General features: G+C 54.4%; 1 protein-coding gene across 4 annotated transcripts in view; it reads right to left on the bottom strand.

Annotated features, from left to right (window-relative positions):
- The window catches only part of GJC2 (gap junction protein gamma 2), a 39,679-nt gene extending 19,060 nt beyond the window's left edge, over positions 1-20,619 (bottom strand). The window contains exons 1-3 of one of the 4 annotated variants that reach the window (XM_048308009.1): positions 19,746-20,619; positions 17,434-17,513; positions 14,630-14,731 (exon numbers count right to left, since the gene is read on the bottom strand). The gene's annotated coding sequence lies outside the window, so the exon portion shown is untranslated. Of the gene's footprint in view, positions 1-8,075; positions 8,266-12,615; positions 12,712-14,629; positions 14,732-17,433; positions 17,514-18,020; positions 19,689-19,745 lie in introns of those variants that run through there. The other 3 variants (XM_048308095.1, XM_048308248.1, XM_048308330.1) reach the window with 3 other exon arrangements.
- Between the last annotated feature and the right edge of the window lie 185 nt (positions 20,620-20,804).

Below are 20,804 nucleotides of genomic sequence, written 5' to 3'. Positions count from 1 at the left end.
TCCAGCGGGGCTCCAGCAGCACCTTCTCCACCCCCTCCACCACACTGGGCATGAGCCCCCACCAGCCTGTCTGCCAGGCTGGCCAAACCCGACACCACAGCACCAAACCCTGCACTGGCAGCCCTATACTAGCATGCCCAAACCTACACCAGCAGCACCAAACCTACCTCAGCACCACAAAAACATAAACCACACCACCAAACCTACACTGGCACCACCAAACCTACACTGGCAGCACCAACTCTACAGCAGCACCACCAAACCCCACACCAGCACCCAAACCTACACTACACCACCAAACCTGCACCAGCATCCCCAAACCCCACACCAGCACCACCAAACCCCACACCAGCACCACCAAACCTACCCTACACCTCCAAACCTACACCAGCATCCCCAAACCCTACACCAGCATCCCCAAACCCCACACCAGCACCACCAAACCTACCCTACACCTCCAAACCTACACCAGCATCCCCAAACCCTACACCAGCACCACCAAACCCTGCACCAGCATCCCCAAACCTAAACCAGCATCCCCAAACCTAAACCAGCATCCCCAAACCCTACCCCAGAACCACCAAACCTACACCAGCATCCCCAAACCCTACTACAGCATCCCCAAACCCTACACCAGGACCACCAAACCCACACCAGCACGACCAAACCTACACCAGCATCATGAAAAACTACCCAACACCCCCAAACCTACACCAGCACCAGCAAACCCTACACCACATCACCGACCCATACCGCACCTCCACCAAACCCTAGAGCATCCCCCAAAGCCATGCTGTGCCCAGGTTGGGACCACGATCCCAAGGGGATCCCATGATCCCATCACGCTCCAGCCCAAGGCAGATGCTCCCAACCTTGCTCCCTGCCCTGTCCTACCAAAGGATGGACCAAGTTGGTCTCTGCTACCCAGTTGCCTTCACCCCACACTGTGCCAGGATAAAAGGAGCCAGGAGATCTGGGCTGCAGCCAGATGTCCTCAGGGGACCATTATGGGATGGCACCTTCCTCCCTCCCCAGCCAGGATCCATTGCATGGCCCCACTGCAGGAGCACAGAATCCCTTACAGCCCAAATCCTCAATGAACACACGGGGCTGTGCAGGTCATGGAATCACAGAATTGCTGGGGTTGGAAGGGACCTCTGGAGCTCACCTAGACCAACCCTGCTGCCAAGGCAGGGTCACCTGGAGCAGGTGACTCAGGAACTCATCCAGGTGGGTTTGGGATGTCTCCAGAGATGGAGACTCCAGGCCCTCCCTGGGCAGCTGTTCCAGAGCTCTGCCACCGCCCACACAGAGAAGTTCTTCCTCATGTTGAGGTGGAACTCATTGTGGTTTTGTTTATGGCTGTTGCTCCTCATCCTGTCCTGGGCACCCCTGGAGAGCTCACCGGTCCTGGGGGAGGATAGCCCCACTCGCTGTTCCTCGGGCAGCCACAGCAGGTTGTGCTCCACATGAGCACACACTCTGCTTCCCAACAGGTTGCTCCGGGGAACGGGCAGCAATAAAAAGCTGGAGAGAAGAAAGGATAATACGGGATCCAGCTGCGAAAACAAAGATTCAATCCCTCTGAGCCTACGACCTCCCTTGGCTGACGTGGGGGAAAAAATGCGCCAACATTGATTCCTCTCCCCACGTCCATCCAACTGGGAATTTTTCATGAATGAGGACGTTGAGGCAGAAGGGGAAGGCAGGAAGATGGAGGAGGTGCACAGCCCTTCCATACCTGACACTGTAGCCTGAGCCAACAATGCTCCAGTGCTCGGGGCTGATCCACAGCCTGAGACAAGGGGGCAGCAACATGAGGTTTCTGTCTTTGTTTTCAGGTTACTCCTGAATGCAGAGATCTTCCCAAGGGAGCACCAGGCCCATGGGGGCAGGTTTTGGTAGAGAAATCAGGAGCTCAGGTGAGCACTGCCCTGCTCACACCAAACCCTCCACCACCCCTGCGATGTGGGGGGCTCCTGCTGGCAGGGCGGGTACCCCTGGTGAATTTGGCTGGTTCCCAGGCAGGGATGCCTGAAGCTCCACTGCGAGGCTGGGGATGGGACACCGAGGATGTTGCAGTCATGGGTTAATTCACAATAATGCCGAAATCCCCCCATGACGTGCAGCGAGCCCCTTCCCAGGCTCCCAGGCTGGTGCTCACATTTCTTCCACCCCTTCTGCCAGCCCAGGGCTGGGTCAGCCTCCTCTGCTAAGTTTAAAGAGGCAAACAGCATGGAAAATGCTGTTGAAAGAGGGTATTTAAGGAAAAAAAAACTGGTTCTCTTTCACTTAGTGATAAATAGACCCTAAAAATGCCACTCCAGGGTCTCTGACCTCCAGGCAGCTTTTGGGACATGTCTCAGTTTGTTGCTGCTCAGCTGAGGTCCATCCTCATCACTGGGGTGGTCACTGGCTGGGCACCCAGCCCACCACATTTTGGTATTCCAGGAAACCCCCTGAGAATTTTCAGGAGTGAAAAGTTGCAATCAGTGATCCTGGCCATTACCAGAGGCTGAGGAAAGAAGATGAAGTGGTGAGAGGGTCTTCTTGAAAACTCACTCTTTCCATCTCTGCTTCTTTCCCTCCCTTCCTCTCCAAGCCATCCTCCCTTCAGCCTCCAGACAGAAATAATTAAGAAATCACACCACCATCCGTGTTTCTGAGAAACTTGAAGAAAAAACAACTTAAGGGACATAAACCAAACCCCAAATCATGTTCTGCTGGAGGGCTGGAGCCAGAGGAGCAGTCCCACACCTGACTGGTGGCACCTGACTTGCTGAGCTGTGATAAATACGGAGCCTCTGAGCTTCCTTGTGTCATCTAAAAGCAGATCTGCATCCATTGTCATCTCTTTTCCTGGCTGCTTTTTTGCTCCCTACTGACCTCAAAGCCTTGGAGCCTCCACCTTCATCCTCTGGAGCTCATGTCAGTGCTGCTCAGCCAACTCTGTGCTGTCTCCAGGCAGAAATGAGCAGGAGATCCCTGTTTCATGCCCTTTATTCCCTATTCCACCCGTGTCACACAGGGAATTAGCTCCAACGGTGGAGTACTTGCTCAGCGTGTGTGAGGTAATGGGACTGGTGTCTGCATCCTCCTTTTGGGAACCAGATGATCTTCAAGGTCCCTTCCAACCCAAGCCATTCTAGGATTCTGTGATTTCCCCCTCTCCCAAAGACAAGGGAAATACTGGTTTTGTCTTCTCTTGAGCAGTGAGAGTCCTGCAAACCAGGATCGTCAGCACCAGACAGCCCTGGGATAGAGGGTGGCTGAGATAGGACAAGGGAAGGGACTTGCCTGGTGGGGTCAACATCCAAACCAAGCCCAGGATGTCCCACAGAGGGTCTCTCTTCCACGTCTCTCCTGGCATTGTCACCCTGTCCCATGAGGGACCTGATCCCAACCAGTTCCATGGTTGCCTCCTGTGTGGATTGCCTCTTCTGCCATGACAAAATGCCATGGCATCACCCTGCCATGACCCCAGACCCTGCTTTGTGTCCATCCCCACTGTTTTTACTTGTGCTGCTGACCCCAAGACTGAGCAGGCCTTCTCCTGGCACACCTGACACCGCATCTCAGCACCCTCAGGAGAGCAGATTCCAACCTGGGCAGCCCTTGTCCCGCTGCTGCCCATTCAGAGCTCCTCACTCCACCCCTTCCAAAAATCCTGCTGACCAAGTGGGATTTCTCCTTTGGCCAAAGCCCTTCTTTTCTGCCCTCCATTTAATTGCCAAGAATTTCCAAAAACCTGGCGGAAAATTAGAGAACCAGCAAAACCTGCCCTGCCTTGGAGCGCGGCGCGTTCGTTTCCTGCCAGCCATCGTCTGTCAGGCACTGAGAGCAAAATATTTCAGGCCTTTCCAGGCACTAAATCACCCTGTTGGACTCATAACGGGGGCAGCTGAACTACACCTAGTTCCACCTATTGAAATGAGGGCAGCAGCCTCCATCCCACAGGAACTGACCCCTCTGCTGCCGCTGGAAGTGCCGGTGACGTCCATTTCCAGAGGTGTTTGCGGAGCTTGGAGCCAGAGCAGAGCCAGGGCCGGAGGGCTGCCAGCTCAGGGGACTGGAGGTGGGATGTGGGATGTTCAACCCAATGGAGAAGCCAAGAGCTGCTTGGAGGGAGAACTGTGGCCTTGCTGAGGAATTAGCCCTACCAGTTATCAATGAGGGTCACCAAGGTTGGAAATGAGCTCTGAGATCATCAAGTCCAGCCACTGACCCAGCACTGCCATGTTCACCTCAAATCCTGTCCCCAAGTGCCACATCAGCGTGTTTCTGAACACTTCCAGGGATGGTGACTCCACCACTGCCCTGGGCAACCTCTTCCCATGCCTGACCACCCTTTCAGGGGAGAAATTTTCCCTGATATCCAATCTACACCTCCCCTGGCCCAGCCTGAGGCCGTTCCCTCTCCTCCTGTCCCCGTTCCCTGGGAGCAGAGCCCGACCCCCCCCCGGCTGCCCCCTCCTGTCAGGGACTTGTGCAGAGCCACAAGGTCCCCCCGGAGCCTCCTTTGCTCCAGGCTGAGCCCCTTTCCCAGCTCCCTCAGCCACTCCTGGGGCTCCAGACCCTTCCTCAGCTCCGTTCCCTTCCCTGGACACGCTCCAGCCCCTCAATGTCCTTCTTGTCGAGAGGAACTCAGACATGCACACAGAATTTGAGGTGTCCCAGCAGTGCCAGCACAGGGGGACAGTCCCTGCCCTGGACCAAGCCAGGTATCAGCTGGTTGGTCAGAATGCTCTGCACATCAACACCTATTCCAGCCATAGAACCAGAGGACATCCACATTGGAAGGGATCTACAAGGACCCCCAAGTCCAACTCTCTCCAGTCACCACTGAAGTTCTACATTCAAAAACACCTAACGTGGTCATTGGGCTTCGTAGCACCAAGAAATGGGGTCACCATGGAGGTCACCATGGAGGTCACCATGGAGGTCACCATGGGCTCCTCCTGAAGCTCTCAGCAAAGTCTGCCCCGCACAGAAGTCCACACACACACTGAGCCCATCACCTGCCCCATCCTGGCCAGCCCCAAGAAGTTGTTGCTCCCCCACCAGCTCTCCGTGCCCAGCTTTCTGTCCAGCTACCACTTTTGGAATTGTGGGTGCTTCCACCTGCAATCTGGGGAATGACCGATTTTACCCTGCCTGTCCATACAATGTCCCCTTAAGCCAGGGAAAAGAAGGGGATTTGGGAATATTCAGCCTCTCTGCCGTGCAGTGGAAGGGGCTGGGTGAAATCCGCTTCCCTGGGCAGGTCTGTTTTTGAAAAGCAATTACTGGCAGGGAAGACCAAATCCTGCATTCCTCAGCGAAGGAATCCGGATGATGTCACCTCCTGACCATGGCAGGAGCATTCCTGCCCCAGTCACTCCCTCCAGGCAGCCCCTGCCTTTCCTCCAAATATTTGTTTTGGCTGGTTTTTTGGAAGCTTCCCATTACAAGGAATAACAGCAGGATGGACTCTCCTACTGTAAGGTTTGTCCCTGACCAGCACGTTCGCAGGGTTAATAGAGGCTCACACGAGTCAGCCAAAATTTTACTGCCAGTAGCAGAAGTGGGGGATTTGTTGGTTTTGTGGGGGTTTTTTTTCTGTTTTAGAATCTGTGTGGGTCAGTGCAGGCTGAGAGCTATCAAAAATCTCTTAAAATAGAAGGTTCTCTGCTTCACTAAACCCCTTTGAACCAAATTCCTTAAATTTTCTTGTATGTGTGACTAAAGGCATGTAGATGTGCTTGTAATGCTGTGCCTTTCTCTCCCTCCCTTCTTGCAAGGATATGTCCAGCAGGACACATCTACTGAGGTGCCTAATGCCAGCCAGGACCTTCCCTAAACAGCTGGCCTGGAATAAAGTGCCCTTTTCCCTGGCAGGGGAGTCCCAGTAGCTGTTTCTGGGAAAAAGGCTGCAGGGGTATGGAGCAACTGTGAATGATGTGGAGGCAGGACCATGTGCCATGGTCTCCTCAAAAGGTTAAAATCTCTGTGGCCTCCTTCAAGATTCATTTTAAGGTACTTGGGTGGGATTTCATTATCTAAACTTGGGTGGTCAACCCGCCTTGGAGCTGAGCTCAACACCTTCCCTGTGAGGGAGGTGAGGCCCTGGCACAGGGTGCCCAGAGAAGCTGTGGATGCCCCTGGATCCCTGGAAGTGTCCAAGGCCAGGTTGGATGGGGCTTGGAGCAGCCTGGGATAGTGGGAAGTGTCCCTGCCCATGGCAGGGGTTGGAATGAGGTGATCCTTAAGGTCCCTTCCAACCCAACCATTCTGGGATTCTGTGACCTGCCTGACATCCAAGGACTGGTCTGGGACTCATCTCAGTTTCCAGCTCTTCTCTCCACTCCTCACAGATTTCACCACCTGCTCTCAGGAACCAGGACATCCGAAGCACACCCTGCCCAAGATGTGTTATCCCCTTGCAACTCTTTCCTGCTATTGTACATTTTCAACTGCCCTTAAGAGCTCCCATCCCACACCGAGGTGCTGCTTGCACCCCATGGATCACCCCCTTAGCACCTGTGATGCTGGAGAAGGGAAGGCAGACACGGCTGGAGGGATCAGGAGCTGACTGTAAGATGGATAAATTCCTTCTCTGTGCTCCAAAATGACCCCTTGCTGGCACCTGGAAAAGTTTCCTACTCTCAGACTAATTCTGCAGGACTAATGGGAGAGGGATAATGGAAAATGAAGAGCAGGAGGGCGTTTTTTGTGAGGTGTTCGTGAGGTTCAGTCACTCCAAATCCCACAGATGATGATGGGATCTCACCAAGTCACTGTTTTCACTAAACCCTGAGCTGGGACATTGAGATCCTACAAAGACACGGGGAGAGGAGTGATGAGATGGAGGCGAGCTGCGTTTCCAACGCCAGCACAAGGAATTGCCCCACAGCTGAGTGTGGTTTGGGTTATAAAAGAAAACACATTTAAGCAAGTGCTCGTGTTTTCCCAAGCTGAAGCCTCTTGCATCTGCTGATCATCTTGGCTGCAGTAAAGACTGTGAGCAGGGCTGTGAGCAGGGACAGGAGCCCGAGGCACCACGATCTGTCCCTCTCAGCGCCAGACGTGACCTTCACTGGAAAAATGGCTCAACCTGGATGGATCCCACCCCGCTGATGGATGAAATCATCTCTCCTTCCCCATGGGGACTGCAGGCAGCAGCAGCCCCTCGGAGCCAAGCAGGAGTCGGGCATTTTGCAGCCCCAGCCCTAAATCAAGCCCTCTCCAATTAGCACAAGACTTTCACCAGCGCTCTGTTGTTCTTCAGCTCCGGCGATAAAAGGCTCCAGCGAACATTTCAAACCGTACATAAACTCCAGCCTGCCAACATAAACACCATAAAAACACTCCCTGTAAATCAGAGCTCGCCCTTGCTAGAACTATTCAAATTCTCCAGAACGGCTAAAAAAAGTGCCGAGGGCTGCCAGGAGGCTCTGCAGCCGCGGGATCCGGGAGGCAGGGAGGCAGGCAGGGCGAAAGCTTGCGAGAAAGCAGCTGCACAGAGCAGAGCTTCCTCCTCAGCCTCCCACCTCGGATCTCCGGGAGAGCTCCGCTCACGGACGAATAAATAAAGGAGCTCCACGCCCACACGTGTCCTGGCCAGCACACGGAACCTCGCATGTGTTTGCCCTTAGACACAGAATTTCTTGCAGGAAGCTGCTCCTCTGAGCTGGCCACATTCCTCTCCTGTTTTCCAGGGTATCCCTCTCTGCTGTAACAACGAGGAGGGAGGTTATCCCACACGGCAGCCTCAGAAGCCCCCACAGCTCACACTGACCTTGAGGATGGACACAGGAGATCAAACCCTGCATTTGCCACCATTTTCCCCTGATCTCCAGGCAGAAACAGCCTTGGCCAAACCCTACGGCAGCCCCGAGAGCCGAGCAGGGAGCAGCCCCAGCTCTGCTCATTTTGTTGTGGGTCCCACCCTCAGAAAGACCAGCACCAGCTCATCTCCCAGGCTGGGGCTGAAGGAGAGGACACAGAAGTTCTCCCTTCTCCCAAAATCCCGGCGGCACGCGGTCCATCTCCCGGCTCCCGGGAAACAGCTTTGCTCCCCGGCTGCAGCTCCTCACCTCTGCACTCACACCGGGATGCCGGGCAGGTCTCCGTGCCCCGGGCAGGGATGTCTCATGCTCCACCAGGCCACGCCGCCTCCATCCTCTGCAAACCTCTGCCTCCATTCAAGCAGGCGCTGAAGCTACGGCTGATCTCACCCTTCTCCCTGCGGCCCCGCAGCATGGAAAATGCTTTGTCCGGGGATTCTGCAAGCCCGAGAGCGACCACCTCCCACCAAGCCAAGCCAAGCATGCAACAAAGCGCCGTGAGAGGCAGCCTTCCTCTGGATGCCCTCGGAGAAGAGGCTGCAGGAGCGGCGAGCGGCTCCTCCCGAGCGCCGCATCGCTGCTCCAGCAGCTGGAGCATCCCAGGAGCCATCAGCCCTCCCCGGAGCCCCGGCAGCACTAATGGGTTGTGGCATCTGGGATGACCCTAAACACCTACCCAAACCAGCCTGGTGTGTCCCTGACACAGCCCGTGGGCTCTGGGACTGGGGTCAGCACAGCGTCCCGGCCCTGGTGGTCTCCCCTTTCCTGGGGGATCCAACCACAACTCCCAGGAGAAGCCACGCTATCAAACGAGGTTGTGCCTACAGCAGGGATGGCTTTGCAACGCCCGTGGCACCATCTTTCTTCTCTCTCTCTCCTCCCCTCCTCTCCCCCAGCACCGCTTTTCATGATTAGCTTGATCTGTTTTGACTTGAAACTCTGCAGAGCCGGCGCTGGCTCCCATCGCCGCGATCGCAAGAGGAGAGCGAGCAAAGGGCTGCTCTCGAGCTGCGGGAATCGCCCGGGGCACCTGGCAGTGCTCGCACAGGCCACCGGGTCACCAAGCACAGCCCGAGCCGGGGAGACAGCGCCTGCTCTCGCATCGTGCCACTGGAGAGCGGCTCCTCCCCGGGGCTCCGAGCGGAGACACGGGCTGGGGGAGGCTGGGGGAACCGCCTGCCCTGGAAAGGAAACGAGGACATTCATTTCTTAGCGAACCTGGTTAACTATTTCTGTCTGGCAGCGCAGAGGAAAGGGCTGGGCAGAGCCCTGAGCAAATGCATTGTCCCCGGCAGGGGGAAAAAAAAAAAAAAAAAAAAAGGATGTTAAAAAACGTGCCTGGAGGAATGTGGCTCGGGTTCATGTTTGAACCGGCTTCAAGCTTCCGAAGCAGAGGCTTCCGGATGCGCGGCGGGTGTTCTCTGGGGCTGGAACCGGTGGGGAGCAGTATTTGGGGTCGTGGGGCGGATTAACTCTGCCTTGATCCAGAGAGTGACACAGAGAAGGGGTGGAAGCGCCCGAAGATGCTCAGGACTGGGCTGGAAGCGCTGCCTCGCCACAGTAGGGGACGAGCCCCATTTCTGGGCTGTTTTCCCGTGATTTTGCCCATTTACAGCCCACTGGTGATGCCTTCAGGGGCTCGTTGCCTCGCTGGCGCCCGCCCTGTGTTTGCTTCACAGCAAGCAGACCCTTGCACAGCCCCGGGCCGAGCCGGTGTAAGAGGGTGTTAAAAAGGGTCAGAAATAACAAAGCGAAGCAGAAACGCAGCCTCGGGAGGTGCCGAGGTGCCTCAATCCTTGCTCTGCCGGAATGGACCTGATCTCTGAGGAAACCCCTCAGAAAATAGGGTCTTGTGACCTCACCCCCGTCCCGGCTCCCGTGGAGCCGCTGGTGCCACCCTGTCACCCCCCTGGTGCTGACAGGTCCCAGCTGGTGGTGGCATCGCCCAGGGATGAGGCTGCTGAGTGTCATTAACGATCAGGGTGATGGGAGCGAGTTTGGGGCCAGAGCCAGTTGGGGGGAACAGTGCTGCTCTGTCGAGGTCCTCACTAACATGCCAGAAATACACCAGGAAAGGACAAGACGCAGCCAGAACAATTTCTACTGGATAGGAAATAAAAGTGTCCCTGACAAACACTGGCACGGGGAGCTGGTGGGATCTGCACCTCCCGGGGGACCTTCAGCCTCTGCTGTCCTTGTGATTGCACAGCTCACCCTCAGATCCCCACCTTGCTCAGCATTCCCACACCTCCACACCCACTGGTGGCCAGGAACAGTTGGGATTCTCCCCATGAGGATGGAAACGGAGCAAAAAAAGTCAGACTGCAGAAGAGAGTGTGCAGCTCTCAGAGGAGCAATTCTGACCTGCTCCAGGGCTTGGCTTGTCCTTATAAAGTCACCTCATTCCTTGGGGACAGCTCAGGGCACCTGAGGGTGGGACAGGGGATCCTCACCTTCTGAGGATGGAGCCAGAGAAACAGTGGGACAACCCACGGCACCAAAAAATGGGAGAGGCAGGGAGACAAACAAATTGCTCCAGCAAAGCTTATCCTCATGTGCCTTAGTTAATTTATAGGATGGGGCTGCTCCTTTTCTATCCATTTTCTCTGTCTTCTACTGCTACAGCCCCAGGCTGCAACAGTGACGTGCAGAAACCCCACAGAAACTCCTTTATTTTCCCTTCTCCTGGCAGCGAGGAGCAGAAACCACGTGGAATTTCATGGCTGGTCAGCATGATCTCCAAGGGACAGAGCAGGTCAAAGGGAGCTGTGCAGCCTTGAAACTGCCCCTTGGGATGCTGGGATGAACATTGGGTGGAAGAACTCCAAGCAGGCCATAAATTACAGGAGAAGAGAGTCCTCCCCAGCTCTAGGATCATGCAGGAATATGGTGCACACCATATCAGATTGCTGGGGAGGAGGGGTTTGCTGATGACACACACCAAAAAAAAACCCTCCTGGGATTTCGGTCTTGGACAAGACCCAAGGATTGTCTTGGAAATGGCTCTCTCAGCTTGCAGGAGGAGCACAAGGTGCAGATTTCCCCATCTGCCTCATGGCCCTTTTTCCGTTCCCACCCGTCTGGAGCTGAGTTACGTTGGGATTTCCTCCCTCTGACTTTCTAAGGAAGCTTTGGACACAGGACAGGTTGCCCTCCTGTGGCATTCCAAGGTAATTGGGGTGAAAGGAGAAGGTGCCTGTGGCCTCCGAGGGTTTAAGGGACTCTGTTTCCCTTTGGGGGGGTGGGAATGTTCGCTCACCTCCCCCCAGGAGAGGACACAGCTCTCTGCCATCAAGCAGAGCTTAAATAAATTCACTAAGCCAAGCTCCTGTGCCTGGGATAGGTGGGAAGGGCATTTTGGGATGGGAAGGAGATGGAGAGAGGCATGCCTTTCCAGGCCACCTCAGGAACAGGGAGGGCTCAGGAGCTCCTTCCAGCCCCTCTCTCCAGGAAATCTTTGGACAAACACTGGTTGCAACTAAATCTGCAGAGATCTGAAGGCAGAAAGGACATAACTCAGGGTCATCCATCAGCCACAGGGAAGACCTTAAGGATTTATAAGGACGGGATAATTAAAAGCTGTGGAAATGCAACAGCATCTCCACCTGAGATTCATCTCAGGACTTTGAGGTGGGGGTAGGGGATCCACGCTGGAGATTCCACCCCAGAGGAGCATCCTGGGTGTTTGGGAGCATTTTCTCTCAAGGAAGGCTGGCCAAGAAGATGAGGCCACCAAGGAGCAGGTGGTGATGCCGCTGGGCTCCCCGTGCCTCGGTTTCCCCAGCTGCACAGGAGGGAACACACCCTTTGCAAGGTGTTTGGGATGTGAGGAGGAAAAGTGTGCTCACAGCCTTGGATCTTATTTTTAAAACAAGCCAAAAGCACCTTGCAGAGAAGACAAACTTATGGATTAGAGACACCAGCTGCAAATGCCCATCTCCTGCTGGGATGAGCCTCTACGGGTGCTGCTCTCCAGCTGTACCTGGCCTCAAAGCCCAGCTCGTGATGCAGGAGCATGGGGATCTAAGCAGAGGATCCCAAAGCCAGGAGGATGCAGACCCCAAAATTTGCAGAAACCTCGGGAATGTAACACAGGATCAGCAGGAAAACCAGAGCCTTGCTTTCCTCCCCCCAGCTCTGGTGGTCTGGGATAGGAGGAGGTTTGGGATAGGGGCTGGCCAGGAGGTCCCAGAGCACAGAGGGGTTTCACAGAATCCCAGAATGGACTGGGTTGGAAGAGACCTTAAAGATCACCTCATTCCACCCCCCTGCCATGGGCAGGGACACCTTCCACTATTCCAGGGTGTTCCAACCTGGCCTGGGACACTTCCAGGGATCCAGGAGCAACCCCAGCTTCTCTGGGCAACCTGTGCCAGGGCCTCCCCACCCACACAGGGATGAATTTCTTCCTTTTTCCATGAGGAAAAAGCTAAAGTGGTTTAATCCCAAACTCCCTGGAGATGGATTTGCACTGCCCTGCGTGCCAGGGGATGATTTACGCCAGCAAAGTGTGCACAAACTGATGCCAAATAGGGATGTTGTGCCTCTTACCCCGGCAGAAAAGGCAACACACGAACATTCAGGCTCAGCAAACGCATTTCCCACCCAAATAACTGGGAAAGGGCAGAAAATGAAGAGCAAGGAAGAGCTGGGTGAGAGCAGAGGGGGGGTTGCAGCACAGGGAGGGGATCTGAGAAGTGCTGGGAACAAGCCAAGCTAAAAACCATCAGCAAAACATCAACACGAAGTGGAGGGAGAACAAAACAAAACAAACCCAAAAGTAACATACGGAGAAGCGCTGGGCTCAGTCCTTCCCAAAACTCTCCCATCCTGTCCGCGGATCCGTGGATCCCTGCCCGGCGCCGCTTTCTCCCTCCTGCCCCGCGCTCTGACGTGGAAAGCTCCTCCGAACCTGACACTGCACACCCCGCGTTCCCCAGGACGCCAAGGACTCCTTTAGTTCCCCTTTATTTTTGGATTTCCCTTCCAAGCTCGCATAAAAAACGCCATAAAAAAAGAGATTGTGGTGGATAACTCCAGAGCCAAGAGTGGCGCTTATGGGAAAAAAAAAAAAAAAATCAGATCACTCAAATAGTCGAAGGGTTTAGGGCTAAAAATAGCGAAAAGAGCTCCTTGGAGCAGGAGAGGAAGGCGGGAAGTGGAGGTGCTGCAGCAGGATAAAGTGTGCTTCCTTCTTGTTTAGGATTTCTTTTCCTTTTCAAACTTGGTGGAAAGTCGGCTGCGAACTCTCCCTGTCCTTACAGCTACAGTGAAACACTGCAGCACCACCAAAAAACTTCATTTCCCCCTCAATTTTTCTGTCCAAAGCAGCGCCTGTTGCTGAAATTTTTTAATTTTAGTGTTTTATGTTGACCAGAGGCTCCTATGCCAGCCCCTCTTCACCCCTGTTCTCTCTTCCCAACCTCATTTGGGGGAACAGCTGGAAGCATCTCCCTGCTCTGTGGAGAACAGCTGGAAGGGAGAACAGCTGGAAGGGGACAGAGGGGACATTTTCCTCCTCCCCCAGCCCTTCCTGCTCTCTGCCAGAGGGATTTTTCCCCTGTGCACGTCTCTGGCTGCAGAGAAGGGGATGGTGCCCCTCACTCAAACCCACAAGCAGGGATTAAATAATTACCCCATCCAGAGGCCACAACCTCTGGCTCATTGTCATCTGTTCCTTCCCATTGCCAGCTCGCATGATTTTATGGCTGACCTCACAAAAATTGATGTTTTCCTTAAAGGCCCCGTGTTGTGAAGAGAGGTTTGGCTTCCAGGAGTCCAAATTAGCGAGGTTTTACTCGCTGCACTTAAAGAAAACCCCCAAACTGAACAAATTTGGCACGAAGAAGGCCCTAAACCTTTAAAATCTGACAGCTCTTCATCTTTTACACCTACATGACTCCCAGCATGTCTTAAGCAGCTCCCACCATGTGAAACTCCTCAAAAGAACTTGTTTTTCCTGGTTTTAAGGGAATTTCAAAGGATGTCCTTGCTCCTCAGCACAGCTGGGATGGGGCAGCCAAGTTTTCACCCTCTCATTTAATTTCTCAAGTGTGTTTCTGCTCTCCAGCTGCTTTAGGGGAGGAACAAGCTGGGAACCAGCCTGGGTGACCGTGCAGGGGGTATGTGTTCCCAGAAGGAGTTTTCCAGAGGAAACCAGCTCCTAGGATGCTCCAGGGATGGAGGAGGAGGAGCAGGGAGAAGAGAGGCATTGCCACAGCACTTGTTCCTGCAGCTGCTGCCGTCCTTGACAATCACAAGCCCAAAGTTCAGCCCAAATCCAAGGATTTCAAGGAGAATTTGGGTAAGGAAAACACCCTCACCAGAAAATGGGTAGAGAAATTATTTTTGGAATCACACAGCTTGAAAGCAACCTTAAATATGTTCCTAAAAAATCGCAGCCCTGCTCTGTATCAGTCTCAGAGCAAACTCTCATTCAGCCTCATTTAAGATAGTTGCGAGCAAAATCCTGGATCCAAATTTTAAGGGATCGTCCAGACCCCAAGCGGAGTTGGATTTCTGCATCTTATGCAAATATTTCAGGCAAAACATTTTGCAGGCTTAGGAAGATTTATAATTTTGATGGCTCTCAACGCTGCCTTTATAGATGGGATATATAAAAAATAGACTTACAATAGATAAAATATAATAAACACACAATATATTACAAGGATCAATGAAACAGTGACACGGCCTCCTGGGGTGAGGAACATCCTTTTGCTCCCAAACCCACAATCCCTCCCCATCAGTGCCATCCCCCCCCAGAGCCCCATCCTGGTTAGGAGGTGACGATTGAGCCGTACCTTTCACAGCCAGGAAAAAACGGTGCCCGTGGAGCTGCGGATCCTCACCGCATAACCGGAGCCCTGGCGGGGGAGAAGCCGTGCAGCAGCACCAGCACAGCCCTGCAACAAAGCCAAGGAGGAGGCGATTATTCCCGGGCATCTCTCTGCCAGGCACAATACGGCAGCGTGTCAATGTCCCCGCTCAATGGCACCATTGTCCCCTCCGGAGCCGTGGCTCCTGCGGGTGGTGGCACAGGGAGAAGCTTCTGCTCCTCAGAGAGCTCCTAAAAGGCTTCGTCCCACCACTGGAGAGGAGCAGAGGCTTTGTTTGGGATTCCCAGTTTTGCCTTGACAGCAGCAGTGGGGTAAGGTTCCTCCAAGGGAGGAAGGGAATAGGATGTTGGATGGAATCAGTCAGGGGTACGAAGGGGTGGGAGGATTGGGTTGAGAACGGGAGTTCACAGCTCTCTGGTAGAACAGAGGGATGCTCCCAGCAGGGTTTTGTCAGGATCCTTGCAGGAGTTTGCAGCTGGATGCTGCAGCCATGGGAAGAGAACACTGAGGAGCTGGAGAAATCTTGGAATCCTGGAATGGTTTGGGTTGGAAAGATCCAACCACCCAGCTGCACCCCTGCCATGGGCAGGGACACCTCCCACTATCCCAGGCTGCTCCGAGCCCCATCCAACCTGGCCTTGGACACTGCCAGGGATCCAGGGGCAGCCACAGCTGCTCTGAGCAATGGAGGGAGCATGGTCAGGGCTGGAGGATGGGATGCACAAGGGGAGGCTCAGCAGGGAGACTTCATTGATAAATACAACTCTTAAATGAGAAAGTGGTGAGAAAACAGAGCCAAAATATTCTCAGAGGCCCAGAGAGGCAGCACATCTGTGGCAGCCACAGTGGTGGGAATGCACAAGGGGAGATCCTGCCTGCCTTTGGAAACACCAGGAGCTGCTGCAAGAACACCAGTGACATTTCCTCCCTATAGGGCAAGGGGAATCAGGTTGGATTTCAGCAATAAAACCAGTAAAGAGCCCAGAGGTGCCACCACAGCAACGCTGTGCGATGAAGCTGCAGTGGGATAAGCCCAAGGAGCAGCAGCATCTGTGCTTGGGAAGATAGATGGGGTGAATAAAACATGGTGTATTAAAAAAAAAAAAAAATATATATATATATATCTATATATATAAAGGGAAATTAAACGTGGAAATGCTGGCTGATGCAGCCAGGCTGCTCCTGGAGATGCTGGCAGGGGCAGGGAGTGCAGGCAGCACTCAGAGGAGGGAGCAGAGGGACGTTCCCAGGTCTGAGGCCGGGATGACCGTGGGCATTGGGCTCGCTGGGCTCTGCGGGTCAGGCTGCTGCGGGAACGAGCCATCGGATCCCAGACCCATGGAGCACGTGAGATCATCCTCCCTGCTCAGGGGAACAGTCTGACAGGCACTCACCCCACAGACACCACTCCAGGGAGGGATTAGCCCTCTGCTGTGGGCTGTGGCACCAGTTTCCCCTCTGCACCCAAACTGGGGTGCTGTTCTCTCCCTCCAGCCCACACCCCCGTATCCAGGAGGCATCATAGGATTTCAACCATGTTCAAAGCAAGGGATGCAGCTCACGTATCCTGCACTTCCAACTAGGAAAAATAATAAATCTCTTTTTTCTCATCCTGTACCTGGTATATCCAGGTCAGCACATTGGTGGTGACTGGAGCATTTCTCTTGGCTTTTTGGGGTTTTTTCCCCATCATCTCCATGCTGACTCCGTGTTAGGGAGCCAGGCCATCCCTAAAGTTCAATGCCCACCACACAGGCACTTTGTTTTCCATCAAGACTTGATACAAACAGCAGCAGCAAGCCCTGATCCTTCAGGGAATATCTGCAAATTAATGCTGGGTTGACGACTTGGGCACTGAGGGGGCACAGCTTTCCTGTCCTTCCCTGTGCCCATTGGATCTGGCTCCCAGGGGTCTTATTCCCACATGGCTTCAATAAAATAATCCCTCCTATGTAGAAATTGAGGAATATTTATCTGTATTTGCCCAGCTCCACCGGGATACTGGAATTTTGCCTTTTCTGCCTCCCTTCTTTTTATCCCCTCCTTGCATCTCCAGAGATGGGGAAAGTAAAATCGAGAAAAACATCCTCTTCTCCCTCCTTTTTGTGGCTGGACAGAGAGGAATCAGGCGTCAGGAGGGGGATGCACCCCCGATTCCACAAGCATCCGGTTGTTCCGGTGGCCGTACCAGTTGCCACGGCACAATGGGAATTGCAGATGGCTTCTGGTTATTCACAGGGCTGGAGTCATGTCCGGGACAAGCAGAGTCACAGCTGCTGCTGTTGGAAAAAGTTGAGGCTGTGCTGGATTCCCGAGTTTTGGAGGCTGGGAGCGGGGCTGGGCTGGATAAGCGGGGAGCAGGGTGAGGATGCCGGGCCTTGCGTGCCATCCCGGCCGGAGCCGCGGTTATGGATCGGCGTCCCGCGCTCTCCAGGGATGACACAGTTGCACTTCCAGTCGATGTGGCTGACCCAAATACAGCGCCCAGCAAGGCAGGCACAGCCCGGCCCCTGATCCAGCTGCCAGGGCCACTCAGCCTCGTGGAGCTGATGGGGATGGCAGAACTCCTACGAGCACCCTGGAGCATCCAGAGCCATGGGATGCTCGACAGAAAATTCCATCCTCCCACACAACTTCCTTTGCAGCAGCAGCAGAGCCAGAGAAAAGCACTGGAGGAGCAACAGATGCTGGCACGGATCCATTTGAGTCCCACTTGGATCAGTTGTCCCAGGGAGGGTTATTGGCCGGTGTGGGATAATGGGACCTACCTGTGGTCCGTGTTGGTGGTGCTGGTCAGAGTCTCAGCACGAGGCGGCAGCAGCTGGAGCGTGGTGGTCACTCCCCTGTCCTGTGGGAGAGCACAAGGGACATCAGGATACCCAGGAATGGATCACATCACCCATCCCAGCTGCAACCCCCTGAAAAAAAGCCCATGATCCACATGGCTGGGGAAATCCATCCCAAGCCCACGTCCCTCTGGTCCCACAGGTTCCAGTGCTCTTTATCCACTTTGGAGCAGCTGGTATTTGCACCCTGGTGGATTGGGGAACATGGGCAGGTGGCTCCACTGTGGAGGGATGAGGATGAGACCCCCAATTCCCTGCTTTCCTGTCTGAAGCCATGCAGGCTGCTGGAGGATTTCCTAGAAGATGTTTCCATCATACTGGATACAGCAGGAAAGCTGTCTTTGCCAAAAAAGGTGGGAATTAGTGGCCTCCCCCCACTGAGAGCTGAACACCCTCTCCAGAAGATCCTAGAGTTTTTCCTCCCAGGATAACTTCTGACAGCACTCAGGACACCCATGACACATCCTCCCTGTGCCCCAGCACGAGCTCATCCCATCACACTTCCATACCTGGGATGCTCAATCTCAGCGCTGCCGTGGGAAACACGTGCAGAGCGAGCCGGACGCTGATGGACAAGCAGGAAAATCAGGGTTATTCCTACTCCTTTTTCCCCTCGTTGCTCATTTTCTACGCCGGCTGCCCAATTATTTCCCAGGCCAGCTCTGCCCCGCAGTGCCTTTCTGCAGTGGCATGGAAGGAAGCCTGAAAATCAGAGCTGCCTCCAACAGCACTGAGAGGCCAAGGAAAACCACGGCAAGGACAAGTCTCTGGACCGTGGGCTCATCAGGATGGGGGCAAATGGGCTTTGGGCTAATTTTGGCTGCTTCAAGTTGTCCTGGAGTGCGGCTCCAGCTTCTTTCTTGGATGATTTGGGCTTTGGGGACTGCCTGCCTTCCTGCATCCCTGCACAACATCCTTCCCAGGCAGGGTCTTGGTGCCGTTGGGTCAGAGCAGAGGTGACCTCTGTGTCCAAACCCCACGTTCCCTGCTTGAAGGGGTATTTCTATTGCCAGAGAGCTTGGGTAGGCAGGAAAAATGAAAAATAGGGGGAAAATAATCAGCTCCTGCCCCAAAAGCAGCGTGTCAGCCTGGATTCAGCAAAAAACAATGCGATGACTGCAAAGCAACAGCTTTAAAGCAAAAGTGCTACAGGGGCTTGTTATTTTTTCAGCATCAGCTCCAAAATATCCTCAGCCTCAGACAGGAGAGCTCCCAGGGCAGGTTTTATCCCAGCTTTTACCATCCCCTGCACTCGTCTTCCTCCCCCAGCAGGGATGCAGGTGCTGCCACATTTCCCAAAGCATCTCAGCTGAAAAAAGCTGAAGTCTGGTCAAATTTATCTCAGTCTGATGGAACAGTGAATATATAGTTATATAAAACCCCTATTTCTGACATTTCTGGAAGCAACCCAGGAGCAGGCCTGGGTTCCTTCACTCAGTGTACCCCGAGATGGGAACAGCACCTTCCTGCCTGGAAGATCTCCTAGGTGGGAAAAGGGGTCCTCCAGGAGGAGGATCTTTAAACACAGACAACCCCTGGGCCAAAAGGCTCCTGCACCCTCACTCTGCCAGTCTGATCCCTCGATCCCAGCCCCGCACTGGGAGCAGATGCTTGCAGTTGTGGAGAGCCCAGCATTTGACACCTGCCATGCTCAGCATGGTCCTTGCCTGCCCCAGGGATGTGGGAATGCAATACGCCAACGAGCCAGTACCAAACCCACGGATCCAGAAATGTGTTTATGGCTGCAAAGGCAATTAACAAAACAGACATCCCAGCTTTGAGGGCGCAGGAATTTAACTCACTTCAACAAGTGCCTTCACCCACCCAGCTTTGGGATGGGATGCACAGCGCAGTTCCTCCAAAACATCAAACCTGGAGAGGGGCACTGCTGACAGCACCCAAAATGACCCCCTGGAGATGCTCCACAGCTGTGTCACCCGCTTGGGGACCAGCCTGGCTGCACCACCCACTCCTGCTCCCTCCGCTTCCCATCGCCATCCCGACGGCCATCCCGTCACCTCGCGTTAGCGCCGGCATTCCAGGCGTTCTCCATCTGCTCCATCACACACAGCAGCTGCAGCAGGGCACCCTACCGGGGAGGGATATTTCGGACTCCCCTCTCGCTCCCCTTCACCGAGGAAGGGGCACACCAACGATCCAAATGATTTGTTTTTCCCGTTTTCCAAGCGCTGCCACGCGGCTGGAGCATCGCTCCCGCTCCCGGGTGCACTCACCTCTCCCGCAGGGATGTGCCGAGGCGGGGCTGCGGGCGCTGGCAGGAGGGATCCGCAGGGAGCAGCTGGGCACTTCCATCTGGTGACAGCCCCACAGGTGCCACGCGGTGGCCGCAGAGCCCCGGACTGAGGCGGGTGCCGTGTCCTGCGCCTCCTGCTCGGCTGCTCCGCGACTCCGGCGCGTTCCCGCTGCCGTTCCTGCCATCTAGAGGAGACCTTTTCCCACTGCAAACGCGTCCCTCAAATTGCAACAGAATCCCCCAATTCAGAAGGAAAAATAATCAGAGCCCATCACTTGATGGCGCAGGACAGTGGTTCACACCACGAATCCACACAGGATTTTCCTGCTTGTTTAACCAGTTCCAGAACCAAGCAATGGGAAACCCACAACAACAGGAAGGGACGTTTTCTAGCAAGTCTAGGAAAGATGTATCAAACCAGCCCAAGAGAGGTAAACGAGCAAAATAATCATCAAATCATGGCTGTGAATGCAAGGTACCAGAAGAGTGGCCCAAGGGGGGTTTCTGCTTGTTCTCTCCATAAGGTGGAGGATGGAGGTTTGGAGATGACCTGGATCAAAAGGTACTGCAGAGCAGCTGGATAGACTGGAGGGATGGGATAGGAAGAGGATGGAACCCAAAAATGGAGTGTTTAGGTACAAACCTGCTCTGGTAAGATGTGGTTTGGGAGAGAAAATGTCCCAGCCTGGCACTGCAGGGCCCAGCTGCTCATGGGCTCTGTGGTTTGGGGAGGGGGGAAAACAGCTGGAAGTCACCACCTGTAGGATGGGAGCTCTGATGGACTGGTCATTCCATAGAATGGAATCCCAGAACAGTTTGGGTTGGAAGGGACCTCAAAGCCCATCCAGTGCCACCCCCTGCCATGCACAGGGACACCTCCCACTATCCCAGGCTGCTCCAAGCCCCAATGTCCAGCCTGGCCTTAGACACTTCCAGGAGCAGCCACAGCTTCTCTGGGCACCCTGAGCCAGGGCCTGCCCACCCTCCCAGCCAGGAATTCCCCCCCAATATCCCATCCATCACTGCCCTCTGGCAGTGA

This window comes from Corvus hawaiiensis, chromosome 1 (assembly GCF_020740725.1).
Source record: "Corvus hawaiiensis isolate bCorHaw1 chromosome 1, bCorHaw1.pri.cur, whole genome shotgun sequence".
Taxonomy (NCBI): Eukaryota; Metazoa; Chordata; class Aves; order Passeriformes; family Corvidae; genus Corvus; species Corvus hawaiiensis.
Note: the sequence above shows the minus strand (reverse complement) of the source record. Positions and strands in the feature narration are given on the sequence as shown.